This window comes from Triturus cristatus, chromosome 9 (assembly GCF_964204655.1).
Source record: "Triturus cristatus chromosome 9, aTriCri1.1, whole genome shotgun sequence".
Lineage (NCBI taxonomy): Eukaryota > Metazoa > Chordata > Amphibia > Caudata > Salamandridae > Triturus > Triturus cristatus.
Window position 1 is genome coordinate 449,600,641 of NC_140592.1, and position 22,192 is coordinate 449,622,832.

At 43.0% G+C, this 22,192-nt stretch overlaps 1 pseudogene across 1 annotated transcript in view; it reads right to left on the reverse strand.

The window, feature by feature from the left end:
• The window catches only part of LOC146798117 (cytochrome P450 2C16-like), a 592,094-nt pseudogene extending 570,546 nt beyond the window's left edge, over nucleotides 1-21,548 (reverse strand). The window contains exon 1 of the transcript XR_014968608.1: nucleotides 21,285-21,548. The product of XR_014968608.1 is annotated as a cytochrome P450 2C16-like (transcript). The remainder of the gene's footprint in view (nucleotides 1-21,284) is intronic.
• Between the last annotated feature and the right edge of the window lie 644 nt (nucleotides 21,549-22,192).

The window sequence follows — 22,192 nt, forward strand, 5'->3', positions numbered from 1 at the left end:
CAAAACGTCACAAAAAGGTTGATCACTCTCTTTTGTGTAATTAAGCAGTCAATTACACAGTCTCTCGCCAGCAACTCTTCCTCTCTCACTCTGCCGTCACTATTCAAGCAAACCCTCAAGGTACTTGTGGGTTCTCTTTTTCGAATCCAGAATCTTGTGTTGTAGTTCTTTCTTATAGTTAGACTCACAGCAGCATCGTGATCTGGACATGAAAGCAAAGCATATCCCTGGGGATGGGTTCCAGCAGTGCATGAAGGTCGTCTGGCTGAGACCAATCCCACTGCATTCTTAAGGCGAGTAGTTCAAGAGACAATGCCAGGTGAAGAGGGGCTGCAAGTGAAAAGGAGAGAAGGTCATTGCTCCTGTGGGCATGTGATGGGTTGGTCTGAACTTGCTCATGGTGAAGACTTGTGGGACAAAACGGGCCTGGTCCATAAACTTGTGGTAGATGGAGGCCAGTATAAATTAGATCACCAGGAATAATGGGTGGTTGGTGCTCCCCGGATCCTGCAGTGTAGCTTCTTGTGGGGGGGGGAAGCCTTCTGAAAGTTTGGGGGGGATACCCAAGACTTGGTGTTACACTGGTGAATTGTAACCCACGTTGCAAGGTTGCGTATCCTGATAGAGATACCGTTGTGTAGCTCTGCACTCATTAAATGAAATGCTACTGCTTGATTTCACTTGCCAGATCAGCTATTTGCCCAGGATCGCCTGTTTCATCTCAGTAGGATGAACAGGTGCAGAGTCGGTTTTGGAGACTGACCTTGACTTGCCTTACTACTTGGATTTCCCATCTGTAATGTGGCCTTCATGAGTGTCCTAGCGGTGGGGTTGCTCTGCAGCAGACTCTCCTCTATATATCACTACAGTACAGTACAGAACTGACTGCAGTGGTGTTAGGGGCTGAGGAGCTGAAGTGGAGAGGATTCTACACTACCACAGCCACACAATGCCTACGGGGGCAGGCAAAGATTTCATTCAAGGACGGGCAGGAGCAACACACATTGGAGGAGGGTTCTGGTCAGGAACAGTGCGGGGATAGGCAGAGGGGCTTGCATCAGGATCACACTGAGGTGGTGGATGTAGAAAGTGTTAGTGGCCCAAAACTGGATGCCCTAACATGCAAGTAGGAGCACGTACAGGCCAGATAAGATAAATATGTGGTGGTCTGATCTGAGATTGCATTTTGGGATGTAGTTTTGACCTCTGGAGGACACAAAAATTGGGCTGTTCCCAAAAGTGATTTACAAATAATACAACAAGTTCTATAGATGGTCCGCTATGCAACTGGGAGCCAGTGCAGCTTTCTCATCAAGGGCTTAGTGTGACAATATCTTGGCTGATGCCGGACCAATTGGCTCTATCTGATGCTCATGTTTACTTGTGTCACTCCATTTTGCAAATGTCCTTCTTCCACTCACCGATAATGGATTCTAGTATTTCTGGCAGTGTAACAAGTTTATACACGATTGAGGAGAAATTACATAATGCTAAAATATCAGTTGATTTAATGACTTCTAATGAGTTCCATCTAATAGTTTGGCCACCATATTTTCAACTAAGGGCATTGAATTAGTAGGGCTTGAAGAGTTGAAACCTGAGATGCGAGTTTAGTGGACTGTCAAGTTAAAGCATTGAACATCAAATATATAATTTGACATATTGATTTAATCATAGTCAATGATGGCTGAGCAGCAGGGCTGGCAGAGGTTTGCCAGTCAGTAATTACCTCAGTGTGATACTCAGTTCTCATCAATGCAGGTTCGAACAGTGACAGAAATAGTCCCGGACGCCAAATTAAAAGTGTTTGGGAATCAGATATCTTAAAAAATTGGCTACATTTGCAAACCAAGGCAGTTTCAAACATATAAAGGCCACGCTGTGCGGGTGTTTTGCAAAGAATGGGAGAATGGGTGCATTTCTACAGAAGGTGTCTGGCAAGGGTGCATCTTAGCTCCATTCCTTTATTTATACTAATGGCCTAGAGGCATTTTTATTAGACAAGGAAATTGATTTCCCCCATATTGGGGGAAAACCTGTCCCGCTACTATTGTATAAGGATGACACCGTGCTAATAGCTCTGACAGCAAACAGCCTCCAAAAATTACTCAAAGCTTTTACGGGTTTTACGTCGGCGCTTGACCTAAAAGTCAATTTTACTAAAACTAGAAATTTTGCTGTAAGGGGCAAGAGTATTGAGAAGCTGACCAATTTTACTTATATGGGGAACATATTTAATAATAAGATGAAGTGGGAACCCCTCGCCATTGCAAGAGTTCAGCAGACAAGCAAGGTTGTGGAGGGGCTTTTCTGCTTTGTCTGTAAACAAGGTCTCAAGCTGGTGACAGAGCTAGTTACCGTATACAAAGCAAAATGTTTGTCAGTTGCTTCCTATGGGGTATGGGTCTGGGGCTACTATAAAAGTTGCCTCCTACAAGTCATGGAAATCAAGCTTATAAAAAGGCTACTGATGATCCCAAATAGAGCCCCTACACTCTTTTGTTGCCAAGAGTTGGGGCTGAAATATGTAGAGGACCGCATTGACATTGCCCCTTTGCTCCTATGGGTAAAAATCTGGCTGCTGGAGGAATTATTGTTTTCACAGGAGATGATTGAAGATTTTATTAACTTGGATACTGCGCTGTCGATCCCTTGGCTCCGATTTGTGAGAGACAGGCTCTTTGAGATAGGCCTGGAACATTACTTTAATAACCCTGTGACTATTCACACAAATGCTAAGGCCATTATAAAAGAGGCACATTATTCTTGGGCAACTATGTGCCACACACAATCTGAGGTGACAGGTCCCTCTTGTTTCCTTCTGGCCCAACAGCAATTTTATCTAAACTTTACCACAAATGCACAGACATGATTTCTTCTAACTAGATTTAGTTTAAGCACTCTGCACTTTTTAATGGCATTTCCAAGACAATCTGGGTGGGTTGACAAACTTACACCCTGTACATGTGATAATATGGCAACTCAGAGCACGCTGCACTTTACGTTATTTTGCCCCCTTTACAAAGAGCCAAGGGGAAAAGTTTTAGCCCCACTCCTAAGGGATATCCGGCCTTGTACTTACATCAAGGTTTTATTTACTTGCAATCTTTGGCTACTTCTGTTATTTGTATTGCTATCTCTAATTATATCAACGTTGCAATGGCTATTTGAAAGCGTTACGAGCAATAGCAAATAAATAGGAATGTTGTAATTTTTACTGCACAATTTTAATTCCCATAAAATTTTATGTTTGATGATATTTTATCTCAATAGTTCTATCTATTTGGTTACACAAAAATTATATGAAAATTTTTAAATTCTAATGTATGTTTGCCAAACTTTTATGGTCTTTGAACAAAAAAAGTTATTTTGACTTGACTTGGGTGCATTTGTGATTGCAGCAGGCAACATTTGTGGTAAAATCAAAGTAATTAACAGTAAAAACCGACCCATACAATAAAACAGGCCCACAAACAGGCAGAAACAGCTCACCCACTGATCTGTCAGACCAGCCCTTCAGGTACTGCTGATAACAAAACGTCAGGTAAGACAGAAGTGTTTAAAGGCACAAATTCATTAAGTCATTAATACTTGCATGTCTCCTAAACAAGCCTTACATGTACAAAGCAAACATTCTGATTCTCCTAAATTACAGGGCCAGACAACTAGCCAGACAAAACGTCACAAAAAGGTTGATCACTCTCTTTTGTGTAATTAAGCAGTCAATTACACAGTCTCTCGCCAGCAGCTCTTCCTCTCTCACTCTGCCGTCACTATTCAAGCAAACCCTCAAGGTACTTGTGGGTTCTCTTTTTCGAATCCAGAATCTTGTGTTGTAGTTCTTTCTTATAGTTAGACTCACAGCAGCATCGTGATCTGGACATGAAAGCAAAGCATATCCCTGGGGATGGGTTCCAGCAGTGCATGAAGGTCGTCTGGCTGAGACCAATCCCACTGCATTCTTAAGGCGAGTAGTTCAAGAGACAATGCCAGGTGAAGAGGGGCTGCAAGTGAAAAGGAGAGAAGGTCATTGCTCCTGTGGGCATGTGATGGGTTGGTCTGAACTTGCTCATGGTGAAGACTTGTGGGACAAAACGGGCCTGGTCCATAAACTTGTGGTAGATGGAGGCCAGTATAAATTAGATCACCAGGAATAATGGGTGGTTGGTGCTCCCCGGATCCTGCAGTGTAGCTTCTTGTGGGGGGGGGGGAAGCCTTCTGAAAGTTTGGGGGGGATACCCAAGACTTGGTGTTACACTGGTGAATTGTAACCCACGTTGCAAGGTTGCGTATCCTGATAGAGATACCGTTGTGTAGCTCTGCACTCATTAAATGAAATGCTACTGCTTGATTTCACTTGCCAGATCAGCTATTTGCCCAGGATCGCCTGTTTCATCTCAGTAGGATGAACAGGTGCAGAGTCGGTTTTGGAGACTGACCTTGACTTGCCTTACTACTTGGATTTCCCATCTGTAATGTGGCCTTCATGAGTGTCCTAGCGGTGGGGTTGCTCTGCAGCAGACTCTCCTCTATATATCACTACAGTACAGTACAGAACTGACTGCAGTGGTGTTAGGGGCTGTGGAGCTGAAGTGGAGAGGATTCTACACTACCACAGCCACACAATGCCTACGGGGGCAGGCAAAGATTTCATTCAAGGACGGGCAGGAGCAACACACATTGGAGGAGGGTTCTGGTCAGGAACAGTGCGGGGATAGGCAGAGGGGCTTGCATCAGGATCACACTGAGGTGGTGGATGTAGAAAGTGTTAGTGGCCCAAAACTGGATGCCCTAACATGCAAGTAGGAGCACGTACAGGCCAGATAAGATAAATATGTGGTGGTCTGATCTGAGATTGCATTTTGGGATGTAGTTTTGACCTCTGGAGGACACAAAAATTGGGCTGTTCCCAAAAGTGATTTACAAATAATACAACCAGTTCTATAGATGGTCCGCTATGCAACTGGGAGCCAGTGCAGCTTTCTCATCAAGGGCTTAGTGTGACAATATCTTGGCTGATGCCGGACCAATTGGCTCTATCTGATGCTCATGTTTACTTGTGTCACTCCATTTTGCAAATGTCCTTCTTCCACTCACCGATAATGGATTCTAGTATTTCTGGCAGTGTAACAAGTTTATACACGATTGAGGAGAAATTACATAATGCTAAAATATCAGTTGATTTAATGACTTCTAATGAGTTCCATCTAATAGTTTGGCCACCATATTTTCAACTAAGGGCATTGAATTAGTAGGGCTTGAAGAGTTGAAACCTGAGATGCGAGTTTAGTGGACTGTCAAGTTAAAGCATTGAACATCAAATATATAATTTGACATATTGATTTAATCATAGTCAATGATGGCTGAGCAGCAGGGCTGGCAGAGGTTTGCCAGTCAGTAATTACCTCAGTGTGATACTCAGTTCTCATCAATGCAGGTTCGAACAGTGACAGAAATAGTCCCGGACGCCAAATTAAAAGTGTTTGGGAATCAGATATCTTAAAAAATTGGCTACATTTGCAAACCAAGGCAGTTTCAAACATATAAAGGCCACGCTGTGCGGGTGTTTTGCAAAGAATGGGAGAATGGGTGCATTTCTACAGAAGGTGTCTGGCAAGGGTGCATCTTAGCTCCATTCCTTTATTTATACTAATGGCCTAGAGGCATTTTTATTAGACAAGGAAATTGATTTCCCCCATATTGGGGGAAAACCTGTCCCGCTACTATTGTATAAGGATGACACCGTGCTAATAGCTCTGACAGCAAACAGCCTCCAAAAATTACTCAAAGCTTTTACGGGTTTTACGTCGGCGCTTGACCTAAAAGTCAATTTTACTAAAACTAGAAATTTTGCTGTAAGGGGCAAGAGTATTGAGAAGCTGACCAATTTTACTTATATGGGGAACATATTTAATAATAAGATGAAGTGGGAACCCCTCGCCATTGCAAGAGTTCAGCAGACAAGCAAGGTTGTGGAGGGGCTTTTCTGCTTTGTCTGTAAACAAGGTCTCAAGCTGGTGACAGAGCTAGTTACCGTATACAAAGCAAAATGTTTGTCAGTTGCTTCCTATGGGGTATGGGTCTGGGGCTACTATAAAAGTTGCCTCCTACAAGTCATGGAAATCAAGCTTATAAAAAGGCTACTGATGATCCCAAATAGAGCCCCTACACTCTTTTGTTGCCAAGAGTTGGGGCTGAAATATGTAGAGGACCGCATTGACATTGCCCCTTTGCTCCTATGGGTAAAAATCTGGCTGCTGGAGGAATTATTGTTTTCACAGGAGATGATTGAAGATTTTATTAACTTGGATACTGCGCTGTCGATCCCTTGGCTCCGATTTGTGAGAGACAGGCTCTTTGAGATAGGCCTGGAACATTACTTTAATAACCCTGTGACTATTCACACAAATGCTAAGGCCATTATAAAAGAGGCACATTATTCTTGGGCAACTATGTGCCACACACAATCTGAGGTGACAGGTCCCTCTTGTTTCCTTCTGGCCCAACAGCAATTTTATCTAAACTTTACCACAAATGCACAGACATGATTTCTTCTAACTAGATTTAGTTTAAGCACTCTGCACTTTTTAATGGCATTTCCAAGACAATCTGGGTGGGTTGACAAACTTACACCCTGTACATGTGATAATATGGCAACTCAGAGCACGCTGCACTTTACGTTATTTTGCCCCCTTTACAAAGAGCCAAGGGGAAAAGTTTTAGCCCCACTCCTAAGGGATATCCGGCCTTGTACTTACATCAAGGTTTTATTTACTTGCAATCTTTGGCTACTTCTGTTATTTGTATTGCTATCTCTAATTATATCAACGTTGCAATGGCTATTTGAAAGCGTTACGAGCAATAGCAAATAAATAGGAATGTTGTAATTTTTACTGCACAATTTTAATTCCCATAAAATTTTATGTTTGATGATATTTTATCTCAATAGTTCTATCTATTTGGTTACACAAAAATTATATGAAAATTTTTAAATTCTAATGTATGTTTGCCAAACTTTTATGGTCTTTGAACAAAAAAAGTTATTTTGACTTGACTTGGGTGCATTTGTGATTGCAGCAGGCAACATTTGTGGTAAAATCAAAGTAATTAACAGTAAAAACCGACCCATACAATAAAACAGGCCCACAAACAGGCAGAAACAGCTCACCCACTGATCTGTCAGACCAGCCCTTCAGGTACTGCTGATAACAAAACGTCAGGTAAGACAGAAGTGTTTAAAGGCACAAATTCATTAAGTCATTAATACTTGCATGTCTCCTAAACAAGCCTTACATGTACAAAGCAAACATTCTGATTCTCCTAAATTACAGGGCCAGACAACTAGCCAGACAAAACGTCACAAAAAGGTTGATCACTCTCTTTTGTGTAATTAAGCAGTCAATTACACAGTCTCTCGCCAGCAGCTCTTCCTCTCTCACTCTGCCGTCACTATTCAAGCAAACCCTCAAGGTACTTGTGGGTTCTCTTTTTCGAATCCAGAATCTTGTGTTGTAGTTCTTTCTTATAGTTAGACTCACAGCAGCATCGTGATCTGGACATGAAAGCAAAGCATATCCCTGGGGATGGGTTCCAGCAGTGCATGAAGGTCGTCTGGCTGAGACCAATCCCACTGCATTCTTAAGGCGAGTAGTTCAAGAGACAATGCCAGGTGAAGAGGGGCTGCAAGTGAAAAGGAGAGAAGGTCATTGCTCCTGTGGGCATGTGATGGGTTGGTCTGAACTTGCTCATGGTGAAGACTTGTGGGACAAAACGGGCCTGGTCCATAAACTTGTGGTAGATGGAGGCCAGTATAAATTAGATCACCAGGAATAATGGGTGGTTGGTGCTCCCCGGATCCTGCAGTGTAGCTTCTTGTGGGGGGGGGAAGCCTTCTGAAAGTTTGGGGGGGATACCCAAGACTTGGTGTTACACTGGTGAATTGTAACCCAAGTTGCAAGGTTGCGTATCCTGATAGAGATACCGTTGTGTAGCTCTGCACTCATTAAATGAAATGCTACTGCTTGATTTCACTTGCCAGATCAGCTATTTGCCCAGGATCGCCTGTTTCATCTCAGTAGGATGAACAGGTGCAGAGTCGGTTTTGGAGACTGACCTTGACTTGCCTTACTACTTGGATTTCCCATCTGTAATGTGGCCTTCATGAGTGTCCTAGCGGTGGGGTTGCTCTGCAGCAGACTCTCCTCTATATATCACTACAGTACAGTACAGAACTGACTGCAGTGGTGTTAGGGGCTGAGGAGCTGAAGTGGAGAGGATTCTACACTACCACAGCCACACAATGCCTACGGGGGCAGGCAAAGATTTCATTCAAGGACGGGCAGGAGCAACACACATTGGAGGAGGGTTCTGGTCAGGAACAGTGCGGGGATAGGCAGAGGGGCTTGCATCAGGATCACACTGAGGTGGTGGATGTAGAAAGTGTTAGTGGCCCAAAACTGGATGCCCTAACATGCAAGTAGGAGCACGTACAGGCCAGATAAGATAAATATGGTGATCGATTTGGCCCATTTGGATAGGCAGAAAAGAGGATCTCACATATCCTGGATGTGTTTGCAGTGGCTTCAGGATGGATGTGGAAACTTCAGTGTCAAATGCTGCAGCTGCAGGTAAAGGTAGGGGATTTACATGGATGGTCATGCACCAAAACAATCTGTTTTCTTGGCGTAGACAAGACTGTGCAGATGAGTGCAGTGGAGGAGTTTGTTAAAAAGTTACTGAAGACATTGTTCGTTGACCACCCATTCCTGATATGTTTCATTTTGGAAAGAGCCCTTTAGTTATTGGCGGTTAGGCGAGCTCCAGTCCGACATCCGAGTCTGAGTTTCAGGGATGAAGATCAGATACCTGGACTGGCTCGGAAGAAGCAACTGTTTCAATATCATTCATGGTGCTTATTTTCCTAGACTTTCACTCGTCAGTCCAGGTGGACACGAAAACATTTAGCACAGTTAAAAAAAAGTCCAGTAGGAGAAATAGGTTGAATACTCCCTGCCTACACACACCTCAAATTGAGTACCAGGGAAAAGCCTTGCAGTCAGCTCTAGTCAGCTCAGAAGGAGGCCCAATGGTGGACATAAATCACTATTTGAGTTTGATTGCTCTTCTGTGGATTAAGTGTGAGCTGAGACATCTTTTGTGCTCTCCACTCACTACTGAGAGTGTAGAGGCTACTTGCGAGTGCCATGGTTCCAAAGTACCCGGCTAGGATCTCCTGACTTGTGAGTTTTACCAGACCTCCAAGGCAATGCTTCTGTCATAACTCCTTAAGACAGAAGAGACATTGGCTGAGGGCAAATTAGCAAATGACATTAACGAGGCTCTTATAAATCTTTTGGTGGAACCAGGCAACCCAGGAGAGCTTAGCAACTTCTATAGGCCTCATACCTTATAAGTTTTGATTGAAAATCTTGGCTAGATTGATAGAGATTCTCCTAATCTTATAAATGTGGCTGCATGTGTTGTCGGACCAAGTGGAATTTATTCAGTACAGTGATAACTCTAATATCTTAAGGTGTGTACTCGTTACTCTATATAAAGTGGATCCAGGGACAGACGTTGTGTTGTCCACACTCAATTTGGAGAGACGTTCCACACCTTTGAATAGCCACTCCTGCTGGAGGTTGAGGAGGAGATGGTAGTGGCAAAGGCTCTTCTTGCCTTGGTGTGACTTTTGCATACTGTGTTATAAGCAAGGGATAAAAACAACTCAAATGCATATGAGATATTTTACTCTCACAAGGAGGATGAGGCCAGGATGTGAGTTCTCCCACCTGATCTTCATCCTACGTGTAGACCCTTTGGCCAGTGTGTTAAGGGAAAAACACAAGGCCAGTAATTATACTTCAATGGTTCCTCAACAATGCTCTGAATCTCTGATGATGATATTCTTCTGTTTGTCAGGGATCCTAGGGTGAACGATTTACCAACTGTTGAAGAGTTAATTACCTTTGGGGAATTGTCAATTCTGAAAATACATTGGAATAAGTCAGAGCTTCTGCCCCTGCCCCACAGGAGTCAGAGTGGGGAAGGGTTTTGTGGAAGGAGGGCAACATATCTAAGGATTAATGTCAGCAGTAACATGAGTTTCCTGTATCAGAACAAGTTTGAATGGGCTCTGAGCCTATTGGAGCGGCCTGTAGTTTTCTGGGTCAAACATCCTCTATCCTTGATATGCAAGGTGTCTTTGTTGAAAATGGTGTCTCTCCCTCGATTTCTGAGCTAGTCCATGAACACCCTAGTGATATTGCGAGCTAATTCATTTGTCAGTTTACAAGGATATGCATCCTTTAATTTGGGTGATGAGGACAGCCGAATTTTCCTGGGACACACGGTTCATGTTTTATGGGCTGCTTTCAGGTGTATTGCATGGCAGCTCAGATCCAATATGTGTTGTGCATGTTTTTAAAGTCTTAGCTTTGACCGTCTTTGCAAATAAATAAACTTTGGCTTGCCCTTATGATGTGATAGAGTTACTCGGTAGGACGCAGGTGTCGAACAGAAAAAATATCAAATCATTTATGTGCAGCTGACAATCAAGATTGGTGTGAATGTGTTGCCCTGAATTTTTATTTTATTTTTAGAGTTTTCTATAGCGCAAACTTGACCCAATGGTATCAGAGCGCTTTACAAGGGTTGGACAGACTCTACTTTTACAAAGCATTCAAAAGAATGGTAGTAGGCATACAGAGTAGTAGTAGTAGACAATAAAAGGTAGATTAATTGTTCACTATTTTCCATAGGTAGAGATGATCATAATTTTCGGCAATGGGAGCTAAAGTGCTCAGAAGCAAGCCCATTATCTTGGGTGGGTGAATCCAGCTGTTTGTTGAGTAGGAATAATTTAAGGTTTTTCCGGAAACGTAGAAATGAATGATTGTCATGTAGATCTTGGGATAAAGCATTCCAAAGTCTGGGCACATTCCCAGAGAAGGAACGGGCGAGTGATTTTTATTTCTTGAATTTGGGAGGAATCAAGAGCAAGGTGATTGAACTCCGCAGTGGCATCTTTCTGACGGCTTTTGATAATTTGTTTGTGAGGAAGTTTGTTTACTTTTTGTAAAGAGATTTGTGGGTTATGCAAGTGATCTTGAATATGCTTTTTACTTTAATTGGAAACCAGTTTCTTAAGCATGGAAGTGGTGTGTTCATAAAGTCTCTCCCCTGAGAGAAGTCTAGCCGCTGCGTTGAGCGTAGTCCTCACAGGGATAAGGTGGCTTTTTGATGTGCTGGTGAAAGTGGTGTTAGGGTAGTTCAGCTTACAGAGGACTAGCAATTGAACTACAGTCTTTACATCTTCTTGGGGAATGAGTAGTTTGACATTTTTAGGTGTTTCAGAGGGTAGAAGCCAATTTTTACTGAGGCATTAATATGATCCTTCATGCTCAAGTTTTTGTCAACTGTTATCCCTAGTGATTTTTTGGGATAGTTTGCAGTTTAATGCATCTCGGCTGCCAAGTCAGTTATGGATAGGATGTGACTTTTCTTTTGAGTGGATAAGGAGAAGTTTGGTTTTATTAGGGGTAAACTTTAAGTGGTTGTTGGACAGCAAGGATTTCACCACAGTGAGAGCTGTTCAGGTGCTGGATATCTTTAGATGACAATGCTTTGATGTAAGTTGGGTGTCATCTGCATAAAGATGGTACGCAATTCTGTCCTGATGACTGCAAGGTGTTTCATGTAGAGGTTGAATAGGACAGGGGACAGAATTGATCCCTGGGGAACCGGTACTGGTTGTTAGGTGGCATTGTTTAACTTAATGAGGTGTGGTAGAAATGGGGGTCTCTAGTTGGCAATGGTATGCACTTTGTCCTAACAGGGAGTCTTCCTTCTAGTCAGGGTAAGGGGGATACACTTCTAAAATAACCCCTGCTCACCCCTTTGTTAGCTTGGCACGAGCAGTCAGGCTTATCTCAGAGGCAATGTGTAAAGCATTTTCACATAACACATAGTAATAGAGTGAACACACTGCAAGTTCTTTAGAAAAATAACCCACATTTATCTGTGCAAACAAGACCAAAACGAGAAAAGACCAACATACAGTAATAAAAAATGTGCATTTTGCAATAATGACTTTAAAATGCAGTTCGTTGAAGTAGGTAGCTCTGTCTGGAGCAACTGCAGTGCTGAAAACAACAGAATCCAACAGTTCTGACCAAACATGTTGGTGCGGACTGGTGTCTGTGTCAGCAGACTGGTAAACAGTACCTTTTCGTTCCAGCCCACTGCGGCAGTATTTATCAATCACCTGGACCCTCCTCTGTCTTCATTTTCCTATATTAAGCCACTTCCCCGCTCACCCTAATTTCCTCTCCCTTCCCTCCTTCCCCCCTTACACAGCACTATTTTGAAACTCATGAAATCAATCGGATAGAAACACCGTTGACTACCCAGCATAGAACGTTGGCCCTGTTGTGGGCAATTAATTTATTTTGAATTCTACATACCAATATTGTATATATTTATCTTGTATTTTTTACCACATTGTAATTCTCCTTACATCTTTCTCCGTTCACGCTGTTACCTTTCATCCCTGTGTCACTGCGCCGCTCACTATCACTAGCACGCCCAGTGCGCACTTGTGTGTTATGGTCACTGTATATTGAATTGTACTGTAGTGCTGTCATAACTACCTACAAATAATAACTCCTTCACCTTGTCCTTTCCCTTGTGGTCTCCCTTCCTTTTTTCCCCTACCCTATGTGATTTATCTCACTGTTTTATTGCCCTTGTCAATGATTTCCAGCTGAGACATTGTTGTATGGTACATACTTTGCCCGGTCTCACCTGGGTAACAGGTTTACTCCTGTAATTGCTTCTTTTTTCTACCTTTCACACAGAATGCACCCTGCCCATAGGGGTGACTTACATGTAATAAAAGGTAAGGTTAGGGCTTGGCAAGTGGATGCACTTGCCAAATTGACATGGCAGTAAAACTGCATGCAGACACTGCAATGGCAGGTCTGAGAACCCTTTGAAAGGCTGCTCATGTGGGTGGCACAATCAGTGCTGCAGGCCCACTAGCAGCCCTGGATTTACAGGCACAGGCACTATCAGTACACTTTACTACGTAAATCAAACACGCCAATCATGGAAACACCAATCCATAATACAATTTAAAATAGGAGCACTTGCACTTTAACACTGGACAGCAGTGAGAAGATGCGCAGAGACACTAAACCATCAAAAACAGAGTCAAAACCAGGAGGTCAGAAAACAAAAAGACAGGGGAAACACTCCAAAAGGTGCCAGGTCTAACAAGGTGAGATCATTGGTTGAGGTTAAGGCAAGCCAAGGCAGTTCCATTGATGCCTGCATGTTGTGAGAGGGTGTTTAGGAAAATATTGTGGTTTACCATATTAAAGGCCACTGAGAGGTCCAGGAGGATTAGGAGGCAGGCCTTATCATCTTCAAGAGTTCTGTGGATGTCATCAAGTATGTTTAGGATTTCAGTCTTCATACTACATCCTTTCCTGAACCCTTATTGGAAGATGTCATGGATGCCAAATTTTTCAATGTGGTTGTGAAGTTGTATTAGCAAACATTTTTAAATGGTTTTGGTACAGTGAGGGAGGTTGCTTATGGGTCTGAAGTTATTTAAGTCATTTGGGTCAGCACCTGGCTTTTTGATGGAGGGGTGACTTGGCCAAGTTTAAGGGAGGCAAGCATTGAACCACTGGATAAGGAGAAGTTAAGGATTTTAGTACATGTTGGGGATATGATGTGTCTGAGATTTTTGACTACCGAGTAGCGAAGAGGATCAGAGAATTGCGATGTTGGTTTCATGCAGACAAGTATTTTGATGGCTTCTTCTTTAGGGATGTTTTCAAACTCGTCCAGGGTGCATTGTCTTTCAATTGTTCATTATTGTTGTTGGTGTTCCTGTTTTCTGAGGGGATGGACTTTGGGAGGCCATCATTTCTCGGAGGAAAGGCAGTGGGGGATTATCCTTGGTAAGATGACTAACTTTAATAGGAGGTGAGGCAGTGTGTGGGTCAAGAGAGAGTTCAATGTTTGTTATTTCGTCTGAGAAGAATTTGGTGAACTCTTTACAACGCTCAACAAAGGCTTCAGTTGAATGTTGTGGAAATGTGGAGGTTTGCGGTTTAATAATGTTGAAGAGGTCTTTGAATCTATTTCTTCAATGGTTCTCTAAAGTGCGGATTTCTCTCTGTAAATATGCTTCTTGTATTTTAGGCGTTCAGCTCAGAGGAGAGAGAGGTACTCAGTGAGGGGTGTTGTCTCAAGGTTCTTTCATTCAATTTTAGTTGTTTTCTCTCCATATTTAGGTCTTTATTGAACCAGGATCTTGGGGGGATGCTTCTTGACTTCTAGAGTTTTATTAGGGCGACAGTGTCAAGAAATTCTGCCATTGTCATAATATAATGAGAGGTAAGATCATTGACAGAAATTAGATGTGGTGGAGGTAGAAGATGGGAACTGATTAGGGATTCTAACTTAGATTGGGGTATTTCATGTATATTTCTCGTCCAGTGCTTGGGAAAATTAGTTTGGGTAGGGTGCTTTAGATGGTTGCCATTAAGTTTGAATAGAATTAGATAGAGGTCTACCCAGTCAGTGTGTAGGATAATTTGAACTGATATTGTATTGTGGTTGGCAGTGATTGTGTCAAGGGTGGAGCCTTTATTATGAATTTGCTGTTTTCAGTGTTTGTTTGAGAGCAGTTGGATCAAGGAGGGTGGTTAGGGGACTTGTATTGTTGCGCATCATTCAAATACAGGTAAAGTCTCCCAGTATAAAGTCTGTGGTGTCCATCAGGGAGTTTTGCATTATTTGGTCTTTTAATTTCTTGAAGAAGTTCTGTTTTTCACATGGGGGTGGTAAATGGAATTTGATAGGATTGGCACCTATGGAGGTAGAGTTCGACTCTTAGGGCCTCAAAGGTGGAATATTCAATGGAACGGAAGGGTTTTAGGCACAGGTCCTTTTTTGTGTATGATAGCTAACCCACCACCAATGTAACCCTTGCTGTCATGACTAATGATTGGGAAGCCCAGTGGATTGAGGTAATGGATAATGGGGGATGAGGGTCATTTATCCAGGCTTCAGTCAGAAAAAAAATGTTTATTTAATGTAATAGGATTGTTTCCACTATTTCAGTAGCATGCTTGACTGCTGATTTACAGTTCAGGAGCATGCAATTTATCTTGGGTGATGTTCTTGGTTGACATTGTTCTGGGTGGAGGGTAGAGAGGTGGACAAGCAGCCTGAGGGGGGCAATTTATTGATAGGGCTGTGCTTAAAATGACTGGAATCTTAAATAGTAGGGTTGGCTGGGAGCATTGTTGTATATGTTACTCAATGCTGCCGCATCCAGATGCGACATTCCATTAGTGCTGTGTCTAGGCTTGTGATGGTGCTAGCTGGAAGGGATAGTGGATCAGAAGGCAGGACGTGTTGTCTCATGGTACTTGCTTATGGTAGGAGCAGTGCTTGCCACAATTGTGTGATTAGGAATTAAGTTAGAGCATATCTTAGTGTCCTTCTGCAATGAGGTGAATTTATCCATTATCATATTGTCTTTATATTCAAGTCGGGTAAGTGTGGACATCAATTGGGAGGTGTAGTGTAGAAAGGGGTTAACTTGGGGCCATAATTGACTAGGGTGTGGCCTTTAGTTGGATCCGACCTGGTGTGGTTGGTGGTCTGTGAGGTTTCATGTTTGCTAGTTTGGCCTAGGAATGCAGGAAAATTGAGCATTGCTGGAGGAGGAGATATTTCCTACAGTATGGCCTTCTCCTCATATGGTTTGGGAATGGAAAAGGGTGTAGGGGGTGTTTATGTATGAGGATTGGGTAGTGATAGGTTCCTCTAGGTGGAGAAGGGGCATGGAGATATGTGCATTTGGGCAGGAGGCAGAGGGTAGTTGAGAACAGGCAGCATGGAGGTTCAGAGATCATGGAATTGGTGGTCAAAGAGAGAGGGGTTCTGTCCTGAGGCTAGGATTAGGATGGTTCTATTTCTGTGTGTGAATATGGAGACCTCTCTGCCAAAATTCTGGGATGGGTATATAGATAGTCTGGATACATATGGGATGTTGATTGTGCTCGTTACATGCAAGTTCTCTAGGCAGCCATTTGACAGGCTTCTTGGTGTGAAGATAAAGTAAATTATTTGGCCTCTATTTGCCACTCTGTGGTAAATGTCTGTTATTAGTGTTTCTGAGTGTTCCTTGAGGATTTTATGCTTGTAGGTTTTCAAGACATGTTTTGAGAGGTTTTGTGGAAATTTTATGAGGTAGGAATTAGGGCCACACTTTTCCAAGATGTTGCAGTGTGAGGCCTTAGGTGGGTGCGAGGGGTGTGGCGTCAATATCAAGAGGTGGTTTGTTAGTTAAGGTGGGGTGGCAGAATTAGATGGGGTGGTTTCATGTGCTAAATTGGGTCCATTCAGATGATTCCACGGCATCCAATATCTTTATTATATGGCTGGGGTTAATCTTTGTGGGCAAAATTTGGTTTCAGCATTTCTCTATCAAGTTGTGGATGTGCCAGTTTAAGACAGTTTATAGATTTTCCGGGCTTTGGGATATGCAAGTACCTTTCTTGTGTTGGGGAGTTTAAATGGTAGAGGTCAGTTTTGATTACTGCAATTTTGTGGTGTCTGAAGGGTTTTACCTTGATTGTCATCAATGATAGGTTTAGCCAATGGGTTGAGCTCCTAGACTGTAGATTAAGGCCCACTCCTCTTTCCGTTGCCCTGAAATTGAGTCCTTGGCTGGTCTGGGTCATAGTCCTTATTTTCTTTTGAGTTAAATTTGGCCTTTTTTGTTGAGAGTTTGTAAGGGTTCAAAGAAGATGGCAGCCATGTGAAAATACACATGGCTGGGATGAGGCAATCAGTTCAGTTCCAAACTGGAGGCCCCATTCTTGGCCATACTAGATCACATGTGACCCCTCTTCTCTCACCACAGTAGACAGTGAGGTAGTAGCTATAATTTGTTTTATATATATGTTTTCTTTGTTCAATAATGAGTCAGGGAGGGAATGCTCTTCCCAGGGCACCTATTTGATGTCTCACAGTATGGATTGAGGTGAGCGCGGGAGTTGACTGCCTCAGGAGCTGCCCTGCCACTGCGAGTCACCAGATTCACGACCAACTTGTAGCTCTGCTATAGAGAGAACGCAGGCAGTAAAGGCAATAGCAAATCTCCGCGAAGGATACCAGTAGCTGTGGGTGCTCAGTTGCCAGTGTCAGAGGCAGTGGGTGTAGTGAGGTTGGTGCATCTCCCAGGAGGGCATCAATCGCCCAAAAGTCACAGCTGGGGGTCAGCATCAGAGACCTCTGGACATGATGTAGGGTGAAATAGGGGTGGGAGGCCGCAGTTAGCCAGAGTATTGAGGTGGACTGGATAGGCAGTAGGGCGCTACCCATTTACGCGTCACCACTGTGGGTCAGACAGCAGGGACGTGATGAAGGGGGCAGCAGAGGCCAACAGGGTGAGGTCCCCAGACCAGGTTGGAGTTATAAGTGAAGGAGTTCCAGGGTGGTACTCACTGGAACTGAAATCTCACCATGAGGATCTTCCACCAAATCTTCTTCCTTGGAAACGGCATTTGGGGGAAACTGGAGCACCCTCTGCAGTCTCCATCATGGGATTCTCTCAGGTCTTGATTTTGCTACCAGAAAGGTAGGCAATGAAGCCGCCAGGATGTGTGCTGTTAAGTTGGATTGACACCGCTCTCCAGACGAGGAATGGGATGAGCAGCTTCAGTGAGTTTCATAACGTTTGCCTACTGCCTTCCTGCCAGAGACTAAATCGCCATGATGAGCCTGGACTGTCTTGAAGAGGTATTCTGCAGTTGATTTCCTTGTTTTTTCAGTCAGTCCTTCTCTTTGTTTCTTTGCATTTTGTTTTTTCCCTAGGAGTTGGAGTTTGATAGCTGGGCTTTAGCAGGGTTTTACGCGGACTGCGATCCCTGGTCCATTGAACTAACTAGGGAAGCACCTTCTCAGGCAGCCATCTTTATTCCTGAATGATCTTGTTGGGCGAGGGTTGTCATAACCTTTTACATAAATTCAAAGTCACACGGAACAGGGATTTCCTTCAGGACAATTCGTTCATTACACTAAAGGGATTTAGAGGCCATAGGCCATAGTCTACTGGATATTTTTTGCACTTCAGGAGTAGGCATGAGTTTGAGGCAGTGCTACATCAATTTCAAAATAATCTTAACTATTGTACAACCTGAATGAGGCCATTTGCATGAGGGGAATGAGATGACTAGTCTTCACTCAAGGCATAATAGTAGTGGGATCCTTGGGAGATGGGTTTGGGAGGAGTAGGGAGAAATAGAATGCAGTGTCATCTGAGCTACTTACTGACAACTGGTGCTTTTTTTTTGTGACACTAGGTAGGATATGTCCGAATATCTTGGGTCATAGTGGCAGGTGAGGCTCAGAAAAGACTGATTTAATTTATCTGGCTTGGAGCTGTGTAACTCTGCAGAGAGTAAGATTCCCACATTGTTAAACTTCCCGTTTAAATAGAAGTGCCACAAGTACTGATAGGCTTAATTGCCGTACACACCCATGATACCCACGCACCCACTGAAAAAACTTCCTGTTTGTGTGGGTCATTACTTATTAATTTTTCCCAAAAAAACTCCCACTTTGGAAGTTTGCTTTTGAAAAACAAAAGGTTTGGTGGGCACTTGTCAAAACCGATAGCTGTAGTCTGCCAAACCCAAAATCAGACTCTAAGTCACGAACACATAAATATATATTACAATCTCATATAACAAATGCACAATTAACCTGTGCTACTATCATGCCACTAATTTCTGCATTAAAGTTGTTAATATCACGTGTAACACCTATCATTCAACTGGTCAGTTAGAAGTATATACTTGGAAGTGTCAACAAGGTATATAAGCGTGGAAAGGAAGCTAGGGCTGGCTGTTGGTGTGACAGATAAAAGGCTAGGATCAGCGCTTGACTATTATATGAAGACATCTTTGTTGTGTGCACTTTCCTACCAGGAATGTGTTTGTTGTGTGAAGGACAGAGACACCTCTTGTTCAGCTAACAATTATCTGGAGTATGCCATGACCAGCAGCAGACGCACAAGCATAAAACATGCTAACAAGTACACTCTTATGTACACTCACTCTCATTCATACTCACTTTCCACCTCATTCAATACCTCTCCCCCACTCACCATAACTCACACTTGTTCCCTTAATACTTCTGAGTCTTACTCACTCCTACGCTCACAGACACTAATTCTAACTCTCACTCTCAAAGGCACTTAAACACATTCACTCTTTCACAATCACTGATCCTTACTCACAACTACTGGTGTACAGGTGCTCTGCTTCAATAAATATGTTTTAGTAGCCCCCAGGCCTATAGGACCTGGTGCAACTGCAAAAGTTGCATCATTAATAGTGGCACCCTGACTCACTCCCTCTCACATTCTCCCCTTCACTTACTCATTCTAACACATTCACACTGCTTTACTCACTCCCTCACTTTCGCTTTCACTTATTCATATTTACTCTCAAACTCACTCCTTATTTGACATTGTTGCACTCTCATTGACACTCTCAAGCTCAATAAAGTAAAGTAACACACACACTCTCACTTAATATCATTCGCTCTCAATCACTTATAAACACACTTTCACTGATACATGTAGGAAGACCAGGGTGTTGGTTAAACTGGGATTCACGCATGACCCAATGTGATGCTGGTAGGTGCCTCATAAATGGCTACACCCAAAAGCCATTGTAGAAAGGTAGATTTAGGAAGTTGGCGAATGTTTGTTCCTCTTGTTTCTGATATAATTGAAGAAGGTAATATCCTTATTGTTTTAGGTTCTTTATTTGTCACTTTCGAGGACCGCAGAGATCACGTTGCTCTACCTTACATTACCGTCTTCATGAACACTATTTAAGAACCTTGCCTTGAAAAAGCCCTCGGCCTTCCGGCGAACGGGCGAAACACGTGTCGGCTGTTCCTCTGTTTGTTTTTCACCCTGACGAGGTGTAATATTGAAAACAAATAAAGAACGTAAAACAATGGGGATATTACCTTCTTCAATTATTTCAGAAACAAGGGTACAAACCTGTGCCAACTTCCTGAACACACTTTCACTGATGCATACATTTACTACCAACAGTTTTTTGTTTACAACTGAATTTCCTTTGCTGGCAACTCAAAGGCTCCATGGCAGTAGCAGAGTATTAATCTGGAACTGGACATTGGAACTGGTAAGCCAGATTCCCAATGAGGAACCAGACAGAGCACCAAGGCCAGGTTTAAAAAGGAGAAACTCACCTCAGTGTCTAGCCCACCTTCTTGATAGGACTGGAAGCACAGCTCTATAAGAAGCTGGTACAGTATTGAGGATCCTGCCCATATTATTCTGCGTGGCTCCGAATTGGCCTGAGGGATGCACTGATGTATGCTATGACAGTCCCATTTAAGCATATATGCAGTGCTGCCTGAGGCACATGCAGTATGTCTGCTAAGTAAAATGGATTGTGCCTGAGTGAGGGGATCATAGTTGGTCAACGCCCCTCACATGTGCACTCTAGATATTCATCTGTAGATGGAGATGGATCATCGCTCAGCCCCCTCTTTCTCCACCTATCACCAGGAGCTTGGAGAAGAGACCAAGAGGGCTGAATTGTGCGCTGGCATTCTTCATGAAAATCATGTTTTCATGAACACTGCTAAGTTGAATAGTTAGCAGTGCAGACAAAGCCTCCCAGCATTGTATGGCGCATCACAGGTGGCAGGGCTGTGATCTGACGAGGAACGGCCACTTGTTCTGGGGGTCATTTGTGAGGGCGATAGATGTTCTCCACTGAACTAACATCTTACCTAACACCAAACCATGACCACCTGGCAATTACTTTCAATGACATTGCGATTTTGACACAGGCACCTCGACCTATATCGTATCTTCTTAAATGAATGACTCCCAAGTCACCCAAAAATCAGAACAAGAAATCTGCATTCATGAATAATGCCAATATATTAAGCAATTATGTTTCTAAGTACCACCTAACAATAGAGCCTTATAATCAACAATCTGCAGTGTAAAACAGGTTATTAAACTGTGAGAAGAAATAACAATGAAACTTACATATCAATTGTGTTTCCAATATATTACGAAAGCTGTAAATTCGCGTACCTTACATTGTTTCTAAGGGAGGGGGATTCTTTGGTGAAGAACAACACCAAGCAACAGGACCACACTTGCTAAAAATACTCTTACCTATCGCGAATCTCCATACCTTCAGTAATGACTGAGCCATGTTTTTGCTATCCAACTGGAGGATGTTCCCAAGGAACGGTAGAGGAAAGGGTCCTGGGGGCATTTTATTTCTTTGGCGCATGGATTTGGAGACCATGATGAAAATCAGGCAGGTCAAGGTGAGAACCAAGGAAAGTGAGAAGCCCCTGCCTTCCCAGACATCCATTATTGAGAAGAAATTTTCCATGCTCTCAAAGCAACAGGGGTTTTCTTGTATATCAGTAGCTCACTGCCTGACCGTTGTGTTGTTTCAACAAAATGAAGGGGAACTTTGTCTTCAAGTACTGTTTACCCTGCGCAAGCTATGTTAATGTTCAACTTTGGGGTTCATTATCCCAGTTTAAAATATTAACACAATAACCTCTACCTTTCTTGGCAAAAGAAAGGCTTGCATCAAGATAACACAGCAGTGCATAGGCCTGAGGAAAAGTATCAAAAGGGAACATTAACACATTGTTTGCACTGCTTCCTTGCTGGGCTGAACGGAAAATTCCCAGCTGGCAAGATAGCTCATTGCATTAATAACCCCCTGAAGTGATCAGCGTGTGACCTACAGTTCCACTGCATCAAAAGAGTCATCTTTCCAAAGTTAGAAAACATAAATAATATGCCATATTCCACAGGGAAAAAATGGCACAGCACCATTATCCCTTCATAGGAACTCCTCGTCCAAGTCCTTAGTGGGTGAGGCAGCCTCGCACCCAGACAAGCATATCTACACATTAGTCCTTCTTTTATTTTTCTTAGTTTAAAGGCTGCTCCTTCCCTCCTCCATATCTGCTTTTTTCCCTGTCTGCAGCAGGTAGGAGATGCAGTTGCCTTTAGTTTACATTTAAAATGGTGTACTGATACTGATAGGGTCGGGTTCCTCACTACCAATTTACTCTG